The following is a 19,292-nucleotide window of genomic DNA, read 5'->3' as shown; positions in this document are numbered from 1 at the left end:
CACTGTACTAGTCAGTGGGGGTAGTAGGCACCTGCTGAGTCTGTGTACTGTGTGGCCGTCACATTCAAAATGGCTGAGTGGGCAGAGCAATGAATCTGCATCAAATTTTACATTAAGCTTGAACATTCCTCTGGGAAAACTATTTGGATGATTCAGAAGGCTGCTGCTACAGGCAACTGGTGATTGATTGGCAGCTTCATCACAACAGCACACTCACCCATGCATCACGTCTTCTGCACTTTTTTTAGCAAAACATCAAATCACCCAGGTGACTCAGCCCACCTATAGCCCAGATTTGGTGCCCTGTGACTTCTGGCTTTTCCCAAAATTAAAATCATCTGTGAAAGGGAGGAGACTTCAGACTATCAGTGACATTCAGAAAAATATGATGGGGCAGCTGATGTGAGGTCCCAGGCTACCTGCTTTGAAATGGACTGAGGAGGCACTGTCCTTTGTACAGAGTTTCTAGTATCTTGTATCTTCTTCAGTAAATGTCTCTAGTTTTCATATTAATGTCTGGATTCTTTCTGGGCAGACCGTATACATACCACGGGGTATAACATACCCCTGACCAGACAGACTGCAGAACAGAAGATTTTGGGATCCAGGGATGGTGTCCTTTCTGTGTAAGCATTCTACATAGTACACAGGACATGGAAATTGCTTGATATATACTGTTGGATGACTACTTCCATTATACATTTAACAGACACACATACCAAAGGGGGTTTGAACCTTTTCAAAGCAGTGTTGAGGAAGAACCATGTTTGTCTCGATATTGTTCGTCCCCAACCCGCTCCTTGCTCCCCTTCCCTGAACATAGTCTCAGCTTCCATGTATCTCACAGAACACGCCCAACCCCAGATCTACTCAGAGTCATGTTTATGATAGATGTGCAGCAGGACTTTAACCAGTCCTTGTTGAGTGACTGACAAGTGAAAAAATGAAAAAAGAATGAGTGAGTGAATAAATGATGTAAATATTCATTGAATGTTCTCATAGAGTATAGGAGTACCCCTTTTCAGCCAAAACAGTTGTCCTTACTCTGTCTCTGCTTTGGCCCGTGTAAAGTGTGTGGTGTGGCCTTCAGTGTCAGGGCAGTTGGCACACGCATATGCCACTCTCATGAAGTCTTTCTAGGTGTATTTTTTAAAATAAATGTTCTCTATTTGGGGATAGAAGATAACCAAAGAGGGGTGGGGGCGGGGCTGGGAACATAGTTGTTTCCTGCAGACACAGACCTTCCATTTAACTCTCACTGCGGCTCTCAGGCCAGTCCCTGCTCTGGTTGACTTAGAGGCTTTCGTGTTTTTGCAGAGGGCTTGTGTAGAAGCTTCATGACATGCTTTGAATCACTGTCTCGCCCCTCTGTGGGACTCAGACAATCACACTGCAGAAAACATTATGGAGAGCTCAGACTAAATGGGACATTTTCAAATTGGCAGGCTAGTTATAAAAATTTCTTTATAAAAATTTTCCAAAGTATTTTTCTAAAACTTAATATAAAAATACTCCTACATCTAATATTTACTTTTAAGTCTAAGAACCTAGAGCAAAAAGAAAGACTTTTACAAGGCTCATATTCAAAAACGGACCAGAAAGACCTTAGGTATAGATAACAAAAATCACCTCGAAATATACTCTCCACCTCACATAAGGCTTAATAAAAAAAATGACAATCAAGACCATAGAAAATGAATGGTTTTATTGCTTGCAACCTTCAGTTCTGACTATTGGTTTTCATTGGCTTCATAGATCTTCCAAGGAATAAATATGAGCAGGTGCAAATAAAAAGAAAAGTCTTTCTATAAACTCTAAATCATGCCATGTGATGGAAAACCAGACAGAGTCAAAGCTGCCTGGAATGCCTTCAGTCCAAGACAGGTGAGTCCTAGAGATTACATATATAAAATCTCCAGGGACCCCTTTCCCCAACAAATCAACTAGCATTTCCTGAACACTTCTGAGCCTTAAGACTCCCCTGAAAGTTTGGTTTAATTTGAAAAATAGAATAGTCAAGGAAACCCTAGAAAATTTGGTGTATAAGTATCGAGAGAAACATAGTAAGCTACAATGCCATGGCGACATTCGGGGTTACTTTGTGGAGTGTAAACACAGACTGCGTGTTTGCTGGTGTCGGAGGGATGGAATCATGAGGATCACCCTCAAACACAGTTGGTGAAGAAACCTCAGCTTGGGGCAGGCAAGTCCTCCTTCTGTACTGCACATGCCTGGGCCTGTGGGTACATTCCTGGGTGCTCCCAGACTCCTTACATTTCTGGGTTCTGGGAGTGGGAACTCCTGTTCCTCATTCATGCCCCAGATGCAGGGCACATGCTAAAAGAACCCTCCCTTTACTCCACCACCCACAAATGAGGACGGATATTTCATCCTGAGAAAGCAACCCATCAGGACTGTTCCAGGGGCTGGAGAGGGCGGTGACTGGGCAAGAAGCATTTGTGGTGAGTGTTGGAAGTTCAAGGAAACCCCTTTACTGCTGGCGCAAGGCCCCCAGTGTGGAGTGAATCAAATTCCTCCAGCTTCAGTCCGGCCACATTATATTTAGATAATAATCCTGAAATGCACAGTGATGCTGAAGTTGCTTCTTCAAAACTTTAAGGCAACAATTAAGTATTCCATTGTCATGGCTCAATTAAATGGTTTGGCCTGAGAAAATTGGGGATTGTAAAGTGAGGATGGAATGTGCTTTGATCCTCTTTCCAGGGTTATTGTTTCATTAATAAATGAACATGTCATTTGTCTCACCAGAGGGAGCTCATGCCCTCCAGGCTTTTTTCCCTTTTTTGTTCAGGTTTTATAAAGATGAATTTCCAGTGCTCTGAAATACCATGGATTAGTGGCTAAGCCTGACAGCACTTCGGGGAGTAGCGAGCTTAAAGTGCCTCACACAGGTCTCCAAAGCACTTGTTTACTAATAGAGGAAATCAGCGACCGTCTGCAGCTGCTGATATCGCATTACCATTTGGAAAGACAGTAGCCGAGATAACGAATCACACAGTTTTAATAATTACTCCTGCATTCCCGTTTTTTGTTTCCTGCATAACTGTAAAGGCTGGATTTCTTCCAAATAAACAGATAAAAACAGTATGAAACTTTTATCTTTTAATGATAATGACAACACATCATGTTTCACTAAAAGTTTCCTGCTGATTTTTTTCTGATTTCTAGAGTTTCCCTAAAATGTAATTATACTTTATAATTCCACTCTTTTAACCTTCACTTCAAAAACTATTCGCAGTGAGCAAGTTTGCCAGGCACCGTGAGCCAGGCCAATCCGTCTGGCCTCACCCATGTTGACTCGCTCCTGCATTCTGTCTTGGGGTAAACCTGTCATTGAAATTGCATCCTGTACCATGAGCTACTTTGAGCTACTTTGCATTCAAATTAATAGCTAGTTTAATTTGAATGTAAAATAGCTCCATTTATGCCATGGTTTTTAAAAAAAATAAGTGAGGCATTTGGCAATGAATGGATGTTTAAGATATGATACATTAGCAACATATTTTTAATCCTAAATTGAACCTATATTAGGATTGGCACATTTTAATATCAATAGATAAGTCATAAAAGAAGCCTTTTAAAAAATCTGCATAGTAAATATGTGCTTTAGGGGTCAAAACTACTCCATTGTACAGATACAGTACAGGGTTTAGTTCATATGGTTGGTGCTGGGCATTTTCCTGCAAATCTGTGTATTGTTACGTTTCTATAGTCCAAGAATAGCAATTGATTTTTAAAACACATGCTGCAACTTTATTTGCTCAGTAATTACATGGACTTTATTTGGAGGTCAGTGAAAGAACAACTAAGTAGGAAAATGAAGTCTTCCTCCCTTGTGCAATGAAACCATAAAAGTTGGCAGACAGAAAGGAACGCTAAACTTTTTCCCAGAGCTCTGAGTTTGGTTTCCACTGGTCCATGTCTCATTGGGTGATTAGAGAAAGCTTTTTTAAAGCCTTACTTCAGAATGATCTTAATTGGTGCAAGGTTGAGCCCTTTCTAGGAGGGGAGGGAAAAGGTTGAATAGCCTTTTCAAGTCACATGAAAGTTTCTAGGATGAATGTACGATAATTAGATTAATAAGTAGCTTAATTTATCACAGCTGAGGATTTCAACAGCCACACACATTAGAGCAAGAAAAAAAGATTAGTGTGATTCTAGTTTGCAAAAAAAAAAAGGACTGAAACTTGATTAACCTTAAACACAGAGTGCCTCTCTTCCTGTCTAAATGTCTGATGGGGGTGAGGGAAGTGGGCAAGTGAGAGATAGGACCTGAAATAATCAGGAGAGTCCTATTCTATTCCTTTTTTTCTCTCAGTTAATGAGTGGTATCAGGATCATTTCAACCAATTTTTCCTTTTACTGTTTTTTTTTAAATAATGGATTGGGAATAAACCTGTAGAATCTTACATTATATTGCCACCCACATCCTACAGACAGATCTTTTCTGATGTGCAACTTGTGATGAGCAGAGTCTCTCATCTCTGCTGAGAAAAAAAGAAGGAAGAATGTGGTGGGACAAGGAGATTTGAACGTGACCGTAAATCCAGTTAATATGTGTTGGAAACACTGAGGCTTAGATTACTGGATGACATTTCCAATAGTTATCTCAGGACTTTGAAGCCTGACTCCAGTTCCATGCCTTCCAACATCACAGGTTACCCAAACCAGCGTTGAGTTCAGGTGAGCTGCACTCATTGATGGAGACGTGCTCACTCAAGTCAGTTATGGGAAAAGCAAGGACACTTAAAAATAGTCACTTGAATAGGGTTGAAAATCAGACAGGAACTGGCACTTAAAAAATAGGCATCAAATCAAATTATTGACTATCAGGACTCTTTTTCTCCACCTCCTCCATATATGCACGATAAAAAATGGAATTAATTGGCCTATCTGATGGTCCTACCCAACAGGGGTGGCCTAATGTCAAAGTTGATGAACCTTAAATTTCCTGACTCCTGTCTGGCTACAAATGACACTTCTGCACTGTGTGGAACAAAGCCGCTGGGCCCAGCTTCGGTTTTGCAGTGGAAGAGCCTGGAGGGTGAATCTACGGTGCCTGTCAACAGGCCACAGTCACTGTGCTAATGAGAGCCCAGCAGTGGAGCCCTGAACGGGACATTGCCCCCACGGCTGCGTGAGGAAGGTGTGTGTGGCTGGATGTGGCAGGCAGTGGGACACCCCCCAATTGGAAGGGAAAAATAAGAAGCTAAAATACCAGACAACCTCGGTGATGGCACAACCTCTACCCCGGCACAAACGGCTGTGCCCTTCTCTTCAGTCTCTGAAGCTTGCACTGAGGGGTTCTGAAAGACGTCCGTGCGCATGGCCCCAGCTAGCACGTGTGAAAGTTACCTGGGGCCCAGCCAGACCAACCAGGGCAATGCCAAGGGCACTCAGGCACCAGCCTGTGGGAGAGGTTCCTAACTGGAGCCAGAGCCTGGGGTGAATTCATTTCCACTGAGGGAGTCTTCTCTCGGAGCACGTCTTCTCTTCTGCTGGGATGAGAGAGAAGCTTTAATTTAAAGAAGAAAAATCATATAATGGAAAACACCACATTATGGGTGGAATATAATTTAAAATATTGCAATGTGAATCACTGATGTAATTATGGACTTAATAAATTTGAAAAACTGAGGCACAGTTCCATCAGCAGCTCAAGCCTGAGAGTGTGCATATATCTGAAATGAATATCTCATTACTGGTTAACATTATTTAGTTAGGAGGAGATATGACCTCTAATTTGCCTTTTAATAATTAATTTGGTGTTTAAATAAGTGTCTTTTATTTAATAATGTTTTCTTCAACCAATTCACTATGTCAATAAACTCTTTGTTTGACCTTCTTAAAGGAAACATTTTCTCTGCTTGGAGGCAATTAATGAGCTATCAAATAAATAGGTCCAGGAAAATGAACTACGAGAGCTGCCCAGGACAGCACGTGCACTTTAAGCCATGGAGTGGGTGCTGCATGTCATGGTCAGCCATGACACACAGTCTCAGTTCAGTCCCCATCCTGGCAGCCTCCTTTCTGCCATAGCTCATGGTGGGACCAACGCGCACCATCAAACCTGCCCAGATGGAAACGTCCCCCACACACCTAGAGGCGTTTTGTTTCCATTGCTGGTTCTTTAAGTTTGGTTAAAAAAACATTATAAACCTTTGGCTTGGAAGGAGGTTGTTGTTTTAATGGGAAATTAAAGGAAGCATAAAGATATATTCAATGTTAATATAAAATACTAATATCAATAATAGCAATATTAATGTCAGAGTGTCAAATTCTGTCTTTCGCAGACTTAGAGACAAAAAGTGTATCATGGATAGCTATCATTTTTCATGTAACTTATTTTAAAATACAGTGTTTTTAGATAGTTATCTATGGGATTAGGAGGTATTCTGGTTTTTTTTTTTTGCTTTTTGATAGTTAAAAGTTCCTTTTCTTTAGATTATATTTATTTATTTTTAGAGAGGGAAAGTGAGGGAGAAAGAGAGGTAGAGCAATATCAATGTGTGGTTGCCTCTCACATGCCCCTACTGGGGACCTGGCCCACAACCCAGGCATGTGCCCTGACTGAAAACTGAACCTGTGACCCTTTGGTTCGCAGCCTGTGCTCAATCCACTGAGCTACACCAGCCAGGACTGATAGTTAAAAGTTCTTAAATTTGGTTTAGCATCCTATAGAATTGAAGCAAATTTTAAAAAATTTGACCAGTAGTAGTAATATCTTAACATTATTTTGAAATTCAAGGGTTTCATTTTTCTAATAAGAATAAGTGAGTTATCAAAATTCTCTCCTTCTCAGAAGAGAAACACACTGAGTGGGGCAGCGACTCCTGGCCACCCCCTTTGTTTGTAGTCATAGACTTCTGCCCTAGGACACAAAGTCAGCCAAAATGTGGGTGACATTCACTAGCCTCCCTATAACTACTGACTGCAGCCATTAAGATTCAGCTCCGGCCAAGGGGAGGTGAGCCAGAGGGATGTATGTGACCTCTAGTCAGGTCCTTAAAAGGCAGGTCTTCCTCTTCCTTTTTTGTGTCTTCAAATCAAAATAAAAAGAGCCCTTAGTGGCTTCCTGGGAGAGCTGCCATTTCAGCTCAATGTCCATGTGAGAGAGAAATAAGCTTCCATCTTAAATCCCTGTGTTTTCAGCTAAATCCATATTCTACTACACAGAGTAAAAATAGACAAAAAATTAATTCAAACTTATCTACTACATGTGCCACATTACATTAGTCAATATGTCTTTCTTTGCCTATAAATAATAGCAGTTTCTACTTTTAAAATTATAATTCATAAAATGCACTTTTGATAGAACCTTTCAAAACCCCATTGCCTTCTGAATTAAGGACGTTCAACACTCCCGGCTTCTCCAGCTTCAGCTACCCACAGTCCTCTCTACACACACCTCCCTACCCCTCTGGTCCCATTGGAGAGTTGCACTTGAGGGCCTTCCTCTCCTTCCTCTCCACCTGTATAAGTCTCATCCACCAGATTGTTTTTTTAAGAGTTATATAAAACGTGGAGGGCTTTGGAGTCAAGTGGGCCTGACTGGAAGCCATGGGGTTCCCATGTGACACGTTCTGACTTGTCCTCATAGTACTTCTCTCGGCCTGCCATTGCCCATTATTTGGTCACTTTCTGCCTCCCCTACTGGACCAGAGCTCCACAGAGGTGGGCATTATGTCTACTGGTCTCACCATTTTATTTCTAGGAGGAGCACAGTACCTGACAGTTGGTAGACAGATACTAAATATTTGTTGAGTGAATGAAAAAAAGTCTCTGAATCTGTTTTCTCATCTATTCAAGACTAATAATATTCAACTCACAAGGTTGTTGCCAGAAATGTGAAAAATAAAATGAGGTAAAGTGTGTCAAAAGACTGGCACATAGTATGTACTTAATGGATGGGAGGCAATATTGTCCAGTGATTCACAACACGAATTGTACAGTTGTATTATACTTGGGTATGGTTTCAGCCAGAGACTTGTCGTATGACATAGGACAAGCTATTTATCTGTTTCTAGTCCCCAATTTCTTCCTCTATAAGGCTGAGACAATAGCCCTGATTGGTGTGGCTCAGTGGATTGAGTGCAACCCTGCAAACCGAAAGGTCACTGGTTCAATTCCCAACCAACCCACATGCCTGGGTGGCCAGGTCCTCAGGTGGGGGCTTGCGAGAGGCAACTGATCGATCTGTCTCTCACACATTAATGTTTCTCCCCCTCTTTTTCTCCCTCCCTTCCCCTTTCTCTAAAAATAAATAAAATCTTTTTTAAAAAGCCAAGATAATAAAATTTACCTAGCATTATTGTTTAATGTATTAAATTTGATCATCTATGTGCCTACCACAGCGTGTTACATATAGGCATTCAGTAATGGTATCTATGGCTGTACATCAGTCATCTAATTGTTCATTTATGTATTCAACAGGTTTTATTGACCACATACTATGTGCCAGGCACCAGGCTACGTGCTGGGAGTACAATGGGAAGCAAATCAGAGTGGACCATGGGGCCTACCTCATGAAATCTTCAGGCTGGTAAGGTAGACTATTGAATAAATAAGCATGCCAGTCGATATGTAAGTATTGATTGTGGGGAACTGCTGAGAAAGGAGAGACAGTGTGCTATGAGAAGGTGCAACAAGGGGCAGGGATTTACAGAAGTTATTCTTCACGGCCCAGCTCAAAAGACAACAACTCTATGCAACTTGTCCTTGTCCCTCAATTATATGGCCCTTCTCCTTCATTCAGACCTTATTCCACAGAATAACTTTATTATGACATTTGCTTTACTTTGCCTTTTTACTTATAAGAATAGTGGGTGGTAATAGCTATTATTAGCTATTCATGTGAGTCTAAGGTAGACCCTCGCCTAATCTTTACCATCCGGGCTACAAACTTCTCGCAGGTAAGGTCAATGTTTTACTTCCCCTGTCACACCTGCAGGACCTGGCAGGGATCCAGGCACGAACTAAGGGCCCCAGGAATATCTGTAGAGATAAATCTCACTCTTTTATTGGACTTCTGAATATTAAAAAAATTTACCCTGATTCATATGACCCTCTCTACTCTTCACATGTTAGATTATTTCTTTAGTTAGTGAATTTATATACATCAATTTTGTTTCACATATAATAGATGATGAATAAATAAGAAGCAAGTTACAATAGAATTTTATCATGAAAAAAGCTTTAACATCTCATGGCAAAAAAAGATATTCTTGGAAGTAACCCAGGTGAAATCCCTTGATCAACATTTCTGCAATATTTGAAGGTAACTTCTCAACATAAAATTCTTCAGCTTCTGCTTGTCCCATGATCTTGTCAAAAAGAAGTTATCATAACTTAGAACTGAAAGTGTCCTAATGGCTCTTTCCAGAAGCATAATCCCTTTACTGAAAGGAAAACATTTAAGTACACAGGTTGAACGTGAATGATACAGTAAAGACACTATCAGAACACACAACTGCAAAATCCAGAGATGGGGATGTTTTAGATGAGGCTCGGTCCAATGCCTCAAGGATGTCCAGAACACCTGGGTTCTTCCCACCTCCCCTTGTCATCTTCCTCCTGAGGGTAGTAGCATCTTTCCTAGTCCCAGTATGGCTTTTGGCATCATACGCTTTCGTGTGTGTGTGTGTGTCAGAGAAAATAACTTTGTTCCAAGCCCTCTGTACTCCCTGGATGGCCTGCTCAGTTCCCACACTGACCCTGGCTACGTACAATTGCTACAGTCGAGAGGATGAAATAGGCCGGTTGGCTGGACACATTCTACCCCTACTGGGAAGCAGTAAGGTCAGCTTCCTCAAAATCACATGGATCCCAAAAGGACACTGGGAACTGGTGGGAAGGAAAAGGGGGAAAATGGCAGCTGGCAAAGCGTCCGACAGATGTTGACCGTATGAGGTCCTGGGCGGCCTTGGTCTGTGAAGCCTGCCTCCTCAGAATGGGATCACTCATTCCTATCAGTAAGAGGAGGAGGAAAAGATGTGATTCTTCCCTCTCTTTAGAAAATGGCATCACAGGCTGAAAATTAAATGAGCTTTGCTTTGAATTTGTTCTGCTCAGGGGAAAGTGTTATGGTCTAATGACTTTTAAATAAAATTATTCCTCTTCCCAATTTTTGAAGTCATTATGAATAAGTCCAAGACAAGTAACAATATATACTCTGTCTTGTGTATTGTATTTCTTAGGAGAAATGTTGACGTTGGACCTCCTCTTCAGGGAAAAATAAATTGAGAGAACTTTATGGGAAAGGCTTTCATTTGTCTCCGCTTGTTTTAATTAAGTAAAAGCTGCTAGAGAGAATCCACAGCATACCCTCATACCTCCCATTGTCTCTCTCATTTTTCTCTTCCTCTGTCTCTCTGACCCCCACCCATCTCTCTCTCTCTCTCACACACACACACATATACACACATTTTCTTTTTCTGCCCTTTCTCTCCATTTCTTCTTCCTCTATCCCTTTCATTCTTTTTGTTTTAAAGATTTTTATTCATTTACTTATTTTAGAGAGAGGGAGAGAAACATTGATGTGAGAGAGAAATATTGATCGGTTGCTTCTAGCTCTCCAACTGGGGACCTGGCCCACAACCCAGGCAAGTGCCCTGACTGGGAAGTGAATGGGTAGGGACCTTTAGGTTTGTGGAACGAACCCCTCAAACCACCCCCCCACTGAGCCACACGGGTCAGGACTACCCTTTTCATTCTTCCTTCTATCTTTGAAATTCTCTTTAACCCTTTCTTCTCTTTCTTTTCTCTCATGCTGTTCACGCATACTCTCTCCAAATGGGTCCAGTAGAGTGATTCATTTAGTCAGAGGAAATCAGTTCTGTTTTCACTCACAATGTCATGGAAACAAGTGTGAAACTGGTGACAGTGACAGGTCTGTCTTGAGGAGAACTTCTCCCGGTTCTCCGTGGCCTCCAAACTGCACCAGAGGACAAAGTTTCAGCAGTCCAGTAAGAACTATACTGCTTTTACCTAAATGTTCTGCACTAGCCAGTAAAGAAGAGAGACCCCATCTCTCTACTGGTGAGCTGTGCCGTCTAACTCTTATCTCCCTAATCCCCGTACCACCCTCCAGAGCTAAGAAAGCAGCTTAGTTTTCTCACCCCCATTTCTGAGTCTGGAAGGCACAGGCCCTAACAGTGTGATAGAATGACCGGATTTTTAGGCTTAGGGTATTATTGTCTTTACTTCTGGCTGATTTTTCAACTCTGACATTCCTCAGAGTAGCATGAAATCTCTTTTCCAAATAACTTCATCCACTAATCATTAGCATTATCAAGAAGGACCACTCACAGACAAGAGACAATGACATTAAATGCAGTAACTCTAGCTCATGAAAGAAAAACTTTATGCTTTGGCATCAGTCTAAGCCAAGCGCAGTTCTCAGATACATAGAAGGAACGTGTTGCATATGTCTTTAGGAAACCTGATACCATAAAAAAGTTTTGAGTTATGGTTTTTAAAATAGTTGTGTGTCGTTATCAAAATACCCTTGTTAGGAGCATAACTGAAGAGAGTAATACAAAAGCTCTGATAAGATACTTAGCATGAAAGTTTTGATCAACATTTTCAAATAAAGACCCAATTGCTGATAATAAAGGGCAAAAAATCCAACCTTGAGAGACATAATTCTAATTCTTTTTAGTTTGCTTACAAAAGATAGAAGATTAATGATACTTTATATTGCTTTTACATCTAGTTCTGAGGACTGTGCTTATGATAACAAACAAATATACTATTTTCTGGAGGTGAAAAATCTGCATAGAACTATCATTTAATTTCCATCAAGGGGTGTGTGTGTGTGTGTGTGTGTGTGTGTGTGTGTGTGTGTGATTTCTACACAGCTATTGTGCCTTATGGCAATTAATATTCAATGGAAGAGCCAATACTGCAGTTCAGTCAACAACCAGCAAACTCGTACTGAGCACCCGCCCACTCGACAGCACGCTGGTTATCCTCACATTGGGCCCTCGTGGCTCCTGTCCTCAAGAATCTCCTAGTCTCGTGAGGAAACAGATATTTACTTAAATAATTAAATTACAATAAGTTGATCTCTATATTGCAGGCATGTGAAGTACACAGTGGGAATATGAGAAGGGAATTAAAGCTTTATGACGGAGTTTGGGAAGGCTTCCTAGAGCAGGTAGCTTCTGAGATGGAACTTGAAGAATGAGTAAGAACAAAGAGAAATGAGGGCTGCTTTTCCAAGTAGGGAGAATATCACATGCTGAGACATGGAGGTAGGATTCGAGTTGGCTTGTTTAAGAAACCTCAAGTAGTTTATTATTGCTGCATGTAAGTATGAGCATAGCATAGAAAACAAGGTGTGATCAGGAATCTGGATGAATCACAAAATTCATCTTATGCCATGCTCAAGAATGTCTTAATATGGTTGCTAAAAAAAAAAGAAAAGGAATATGGTTGCTAATCATAGACCACAGAGAATCATGAAAATCAATTAATTGTGTTGCCTTTTTGACAGATATTTATAACTTTCTAGACCAAGTGCTGTTTCATAATATATGCTCTCCAATACAGGGGTCGCTAGTCAAATATGACCAATGAGTACTTAGAATTTGATTAGTATGACGGAGGAACTAAATCTTTTTTTTAAATTTCAGCACAAGTTACGTTTAAATAGCAACATGTAGCTATAAGCTACCTTACTGGACAGTGCTATTCTAGACCAAAGCCCTTGGACTATACCTAAAGTAAAGTTGCTGTGTTAAAGTTCAAAGAAACGGATTCTCAGAGAGTATGTATGTGTGTTTTGTGACTTCCTAAAAGATGTCCCTAATATCCTATTGGGGTCAAAAATCTTAGCAAGGGCTGCACTTCACAGAGATTATCAATATGTACAGTTAATGAATAGCACACTTTTGTCTTAGGACCCAGGATCATGGGGTCAATGTAAGTACTCATGAATGCATAGCTTTATAAGAATGTTGGATGTTAACCAGATGCATTTTGGGAGTGTTGAGGACAACCATCTAGGGAAAAATAGAGAGAAATCAATGCGGGCTTTTATTGATCACTTTTTTCCTAATGGGAAAGAAATTGCTAAGAGTTTAATTTAAAAAATAAGCCACCTGTGATAATATTTTGAAATATTTTTTATTAAAAAAGCTTTTGAAATAGATTTCCCAAAATAGCTTTCACTATACAGGGAAGTGGTGAGGAAAAGGGCTAAGCCAGGCGACAGCCATGGGTTCCCTTAGCTCCATGAGTCTGTGGGCAGAGAACACACAGTGCGGACGCTTAACGGACAGCGAAAGGGTGAGACCACTCACTGCCTCGTGGACACAAATGGACGCCATCGAGGTGGAAGTGTGGTCAAAGCCCAGCAGTATGAAGAGACAAAGTAAAACTATGGAAGCGAGAGACAAGAAAAGAGAAAATGTTTCAATCTAGAGAATATAAAGTAAATCTGTAGCATTTGGCAGAGAAAGTTAAAGAGGATTATGAGAGGCAAATAAAATGTTGAATTAGAAAATCTTTCAAGGGATATCAGTCACATGGTTCACAAAATAAAAATATAAAAGGCATTATTTTCCACCTATAAATTTTATTACATCCATTTAATAAAATACTAATTTCTATGGGAAGAAATGAGGGATAATTTTACATCCTTCCACTCCAGTGGATTGAGCTCAAGGATTATTATTAATTTTTAAAGGCAGGTGGAGAAAATTATATATCTATAGCTAAATATAAATACACACTGACTCGGGGTTCAGCAGAAGCAATGCCTACTTGAGTGTGGTTGGTAGGGTATAATACGGGTGTAACAATTTATAGTTTTAATTTGAACATTTCACCCAAAATGTCATATGTGTGCTTGAGTGTGATATTGTTATGTTACAGAATTAAATGCTTATGATTTTGTAATAAAAGCTTTTGTAATAAAACAGGGTGTTATTTGTGCCAGATGCTGTATATATTCATCAAATGTATAACATAGCATGTCTGTAGTTCTCAAAGAGAGTATGTGTGCTTGTTTATGATTTGCTGATAGTAATAAAGCAAACAATGAAAAAGTAAACCAGAAAATTATGTGAATGGTTCTATACTAGAGAGGAGATGGAATAGGATTGAGGTAAGAGAAATAACAACTAGTCTTCCTTGATATACTTACGTATGTTTTATGATATGGCTTGGGAAGCATGCAAAATGTAAAATTTAAAATCAACACTTTTAAAGGGTTTAAATCAACCCTTTAAAAGATAACATAAAATAAATGGATATAAATGCATATCCAGTATTTAGTAAAACAAAAAAAAAGCAGAAAGAATTTTAAACTCTTTATAATAATGGTGTTATGAGTGTTAGCTTTAGTACTGTTATCCTGTGTAAAGTGGAAAAAAATGAGAAATCTTTTGATATTCTAATTCTATTATCTATGGTGTTCTTGATAATCAGAATTCTTAGTGAGAGAAAAAGGAGATATAGAAGTAAGACAGAAGAATTTGAATACCAAAACTTATAGTCCTAAATTCGAATTAGAAATAGCAGTATGGGAATCCAGTCAAGACAATGGCATAGGCTAACATGCCTCACCTCCTCGCACAACCACATCAAAATTTCACTAAACTATAGGACAACCATCTCTCAGAACCATCAGAAATAGAGTTTAATGGGAGTCTGACAGCTACAGAATTAAAGATACTACAGTCATCCAGATGGGTAGGAGTGGGAGAGACACGGAATGGACTGGTCCCACATCCATGCATGGTAGATGAAAATGTGGGAAAGATAGCTCATGTGGGGGGAATCCCAGCCCCACACCAGGCCCCCCAGCTCAAGGTTCCAGTGCCAGGAAGATAAGTCTCCATGATTTGTGGATGCAGAAACCAGCAGGAATTGAGCTGGTGAAAGAAATTTCTGGAGTCCCAAGCAGTTCCTTTTAAAGAACCCACACACAGACGTACTCAGACTCATGCCCTCTGAGCGCCAGCACTGATGTAGCAGCTTGAAAGGCTGCACCGGTGGCACACAGGGAGGAACTGAGGTGTCTGGCATCAAGGTGAGAGCTGGGGGGCAGCTTTCTGCCAGACAGAAAGGTGGGCAGGGGCCATTGTCCCTTTTCTGAAAATTTCCCCCCACAGAGCCACCAAGCTGGCAGACGGGTACCATGTCTGAGACTCCATCAACCTGGCTAACATTCTTTGCTCTGCCCTAGAGATCCCCTGAGATTGTCCCACCCAACATATGGGCCCACCCAAGCTGTTAACAGTGACTTTTCTATATGAATGGCTTGCCTTGTCTCATGCTTCATAACTTCCTAAATCCTGTTGAACAAGCAACAGCTGGTCTCAGTGAGCCCTCAGTGACCCACACATCTTGCTAAGTGGCCCCAGGCCCAGCACTAGCAACAGCCAGCCTAGGCTTGCAACTTGGCTTTGCCTGGGAACCTCCACGCCCTGCACAAGTAGCAGCCACCTCAGATTGCTTTATAGCTCAGGCAGAGTGGCCCCAGGCAAAACAGAGGTGGGGGTTGACATTGGCCTGCACCACCCTGGAAACCCAGAACCAGTGCACCCGGTGAACAGCTACAGACCATGTCAGAACACCACTACCATGCCTCTGCACAGCTAATCCTTCACAAAGGTTAGTGGTCATGGGTCACAGTCAGTCTTTGCTCCTGACTGGCCTGGACAAATCCTTCCTATTGACCTGCCAACAACAATCAAGTCTCAAAGACAAGAGGAGGCGTACTCAGCTAACATGAAAGGTGCACCTCAAGTATTTAGCTGGGGTGATAGAGAAGGCTGTACCATGGGACTCTACAGGATATTTGCTACATTAGGCCATGCTACCAAGACAGCAAGGCATAGCAGCTCTACCTATACATAGAAAAAAACACAGGGGGGCTACCAAAATGAGGAAACCAGGAAACATAGCCCAAATGAAAGAACAGATCAAAACTCCAGAAAAAAAAAGACCCAAACAGAATGAAGATAAGTGATCTATCAGATGGAGAGTTCAAAACACTGATTATAAAGATGCTCAAGAAATTTAGTGAGGACATCAACAGCATAAATCAGATCCAGTCAGAAACAAAGGACACACTAATATAAAAAACAATTAACAGGGAAACAACAGTAGAGTGGGTGAATCGAAGAATCAAATCAATAATTTGGAGCGTAAGGAAGCAAAAAATAACCAATGAGAACAAGAAGTAGAAAGAAGAATCCAAAAAAGAGGACAGTGTCAGCAACCTTTGGGACAACTTCAAGCATTCCAACACTTGCATCATAGGGATGCCAGAAGGAGAAGATAAAGAACAAGAAAGTGGAAATCTATTTGGAAAAATAACGAAATAAAATTTTCCTAATTTGGTGAACAAAATAGATGTGGCAATCCAGGAAGCACAGAGTCCCAAACAAGATGGATACAAAGAGGCCCACTTCAAGACACATCATAATTAAAATGCCAAAGTTTACAGATAAAGACTCTTAAAAGTAGAAAGAGAAAAGCAGTTAATTATCTACAGGGGTGTTCCCATAAGGCTGTCAGCTGATTTCTCAAAAAAAATTTTTCAGGCTAGAAGGGATTGGCAAGAAATATTCAAAGTCACGAAAAGCAAGGACCTATAGCTAAGATTGCTCTACTTCACAAAGCTGTCATTTAGAATTAAAGGGCAGATAAAGAGCTTCCCAACAAGAAAAAACTAAAGGAGTTCAACATCAAATCATTATTATATGAAATGTTAAAAGGACTTATATAAGAAAAAGAACATCCAAACTATGAACAATAAAATGTCAATAAATACATATTTGTTAACAATTGAATCTAAACTGATCTAACGTGTCAAAGTTATTTGTGAAGTTTTGTAATGGAGATTTCTCACTGGATGATGTTCCACAGTTGGGTAGACAACTTGAAGTTGATAGCAATCAAATTGAGGTGTTAAATTAAGAATGATCATGTTATACCACATGGGAGATAGCTGACATACTCAAAATATTCAACCCAGTAAAGCTATAAGTGAAAATTAAAGATGTGTACTTCATTTTATAGAAAAAAACATATGGCTTTTTGACCAACCCAATATAAAGATATATATTCAAATAATTATAGAATAAGATGGTTCACCATAAGTTCCTTAAAAACAATATTTTAGGAGTTGAATTTCAGGTTTTCATAATTTTATATCAAACCTAGTTTTCTCATATCATAATTATCTTAAAGGGGAGGGATACTTGACTATTATAACTTAATAATCAAAGGTTAGCCCTGGCTGGTGTGGCTCAGTGGTTTGAGCGTGGGCCTGTGAACCAAAGGTTGTCATTTTGATTCCCAGTCAGGGCACATGCCTGGGTTGCAGGCCAGGTCCCCAGTAGAGGGTGTGTAAGAGGCAACCACACACTGATGTTCCTTTCCCTCTCTCCTTTTCTCCTCTCTCTAAAAATAAATAAATAAAATCTTCAAAAAAAATCAAAGATTAGCTCTTTCAAGCATCAAAAATAAATGGATCCTGGGGCTATAGATTACTATTACCTCAAAGTCTAGATCACTCAGGGGGAAAAAAATGTGGAGCAAAATTCTTAAATGTGTTTTAAAACCAGGAAACCTTGCAGAGCAGTTTGGCTATATCTATATAGATGAAATTTTAAGTTTATTTTCTACAACCTAACAACTTCAATTTTAGGTAAGCACTCCTGGGAAAATCTTAAACAGAGGCACAAGAAGACTTGTGAAAGGATGTCCCACAACTTTGTATTAAGAAACATGGAAAGTAGAAACAACCAAAACAGTTGACCAGTAGGAGAGTGAACAAATAAATGTGATATATGGAATATTCATGTGGTTAACTATTACATAGCAGTCAACCTTTTATTTAAGAAACATCTTGAGTGCCTACTATGTGCCAAGTGCTTTGTTAGGTTCTGGGATTCAGCGATGAGCAAACCAAGACCCTGCCCTCAGGGAGCTCACTACTAGACCTGGGTATACTATGTGGATAGAGGGCAAAACATGGAGGGAAAAACATAGGCTATGATATATGAAACATGTTACCTCTAAAATTATCTACTAAGCAATCTTACATGTTATTTGTATAGAGAGTAAAAGTATTCTTGAATGACCTTACAGAATACATGCAAAAATCATAAAATGTGCTTCTAGGAAAGAAAAAAGGTGATAGGACTGATGATGTGGGTAAAAGGGAATTTCAACTTTATCTGTAATTTTTCTTTTTCATTAGAAAAAAGATAAACCAAGTGCCTTGCAGACGTTGCCACCCTGGCACTTCCCATGCCCAGACATGGTCAGCCCTGCCATGGTCTGTGACATCACTGCCACCGGTGGGCCCTGGGCCACGTCTCCTTTGAGCTGTTTGCAGACCAAGTTCTAAAGACAGCAGAAAACTTTCATGTTTGGAGCACTTGGGAGAAAGGATTTGGTTATAAAGATTCCTGCTTTCACAGATTATCCCAGGAGTTATGTGCCAGGCTGGTGACTTCACAAGCCACAGGGGCACAGGTGGCAAATCCATCTACGGGAAGAAATTTGGTGATGAGAATTTCATCCTGAAGCACACAGGTCCTGACATCTTGTCCATGGCAAATGCTGGACCCAACGTAATGGTTCCTAGTTTGTCATCTTCACTGTCAAGACTGAGTGTCTGGATGGCAAGCATGTGGTCTTCAGCCAGGTGAAAGACAGCACAGATGTTGTGGCAGCCATGAAGTGCTAAGAGTCAAGGAACGGCAAGACCAGTAAGAAGATCACCATTATTGACTGTGGACAACTCTCATAAACTTGACTTGTGTTTTATCTTAACCACCAGACCATTCCTTCTGTGGCTTCACCCTCATCAGCTTGGAATGTTCTATAATCTTCATGCTCTTGCCATAGTTCATCGGGTTTCATATTTTCCTTACCCCTTCCAAGTCTAGCTGGATTCCAAACTTAAGTTTATGATTATGAAATAGAAACTAAACAGAAAAAGGAAATAGATAATCCTGTTTCTCACAATATGAACAATGGTAATTTCTGGGTATTGGAAACATCTGTATTTGTTTTATTAATATCCATATTTTATTTTTTACTTTCTTGAAGCTAAAGAACCTGTGACAAGGGAATTAAGGGTTATAAGGAAGAGAAGTTACAAGTTATAGAGAAAAGTTCTGGAGAAGTTGGGTTCAACCTAGAAATAAGAGCGATGCCTCTTCTCTGGGACAGAAGGACAGAAGAAGTGATGGCTGAAGGCAAATAGAAAAGATTTAGGGAAGGAATAGGAAGTTGAAGGAGAT

The 19,292-nt window shown here is 40.3% G+C and overlaps 1 pseudogene; it reads left to right on the top strand.

The window, feature by feature from the left end:
* Positions 1–18,301: 18,301 nt before the first annotated feature.
* On the top strand, positions 18,302–18,796 carry LOC128628589 (peptidyl-prolyl cis-trans isomerase A-like; annotated as a pseudogene).
* Positions 18,797–19,292: the final 496 nt, after the last annotated feature.

This window comes from Artibeus jamaicensis, unplaced genomic scaffold (assembly GCF_021234435.1).
Source record: "Artibeus jamaicensis isolate MK-2021 breed Jamaican fruit bat unplaced genomic scaffold, CSHL_Jam_final contig_851, whole genome shotgun sequence".
NCBI lineage: Eukaryota > Metazoa > Chordata > Mammalia > Chiroptera > Phyllostomidae > Artibeus > Artibeus jamaicensis.
This window is presented reverse-complemented; position numbering and strand designations above follow the sequence as displayed.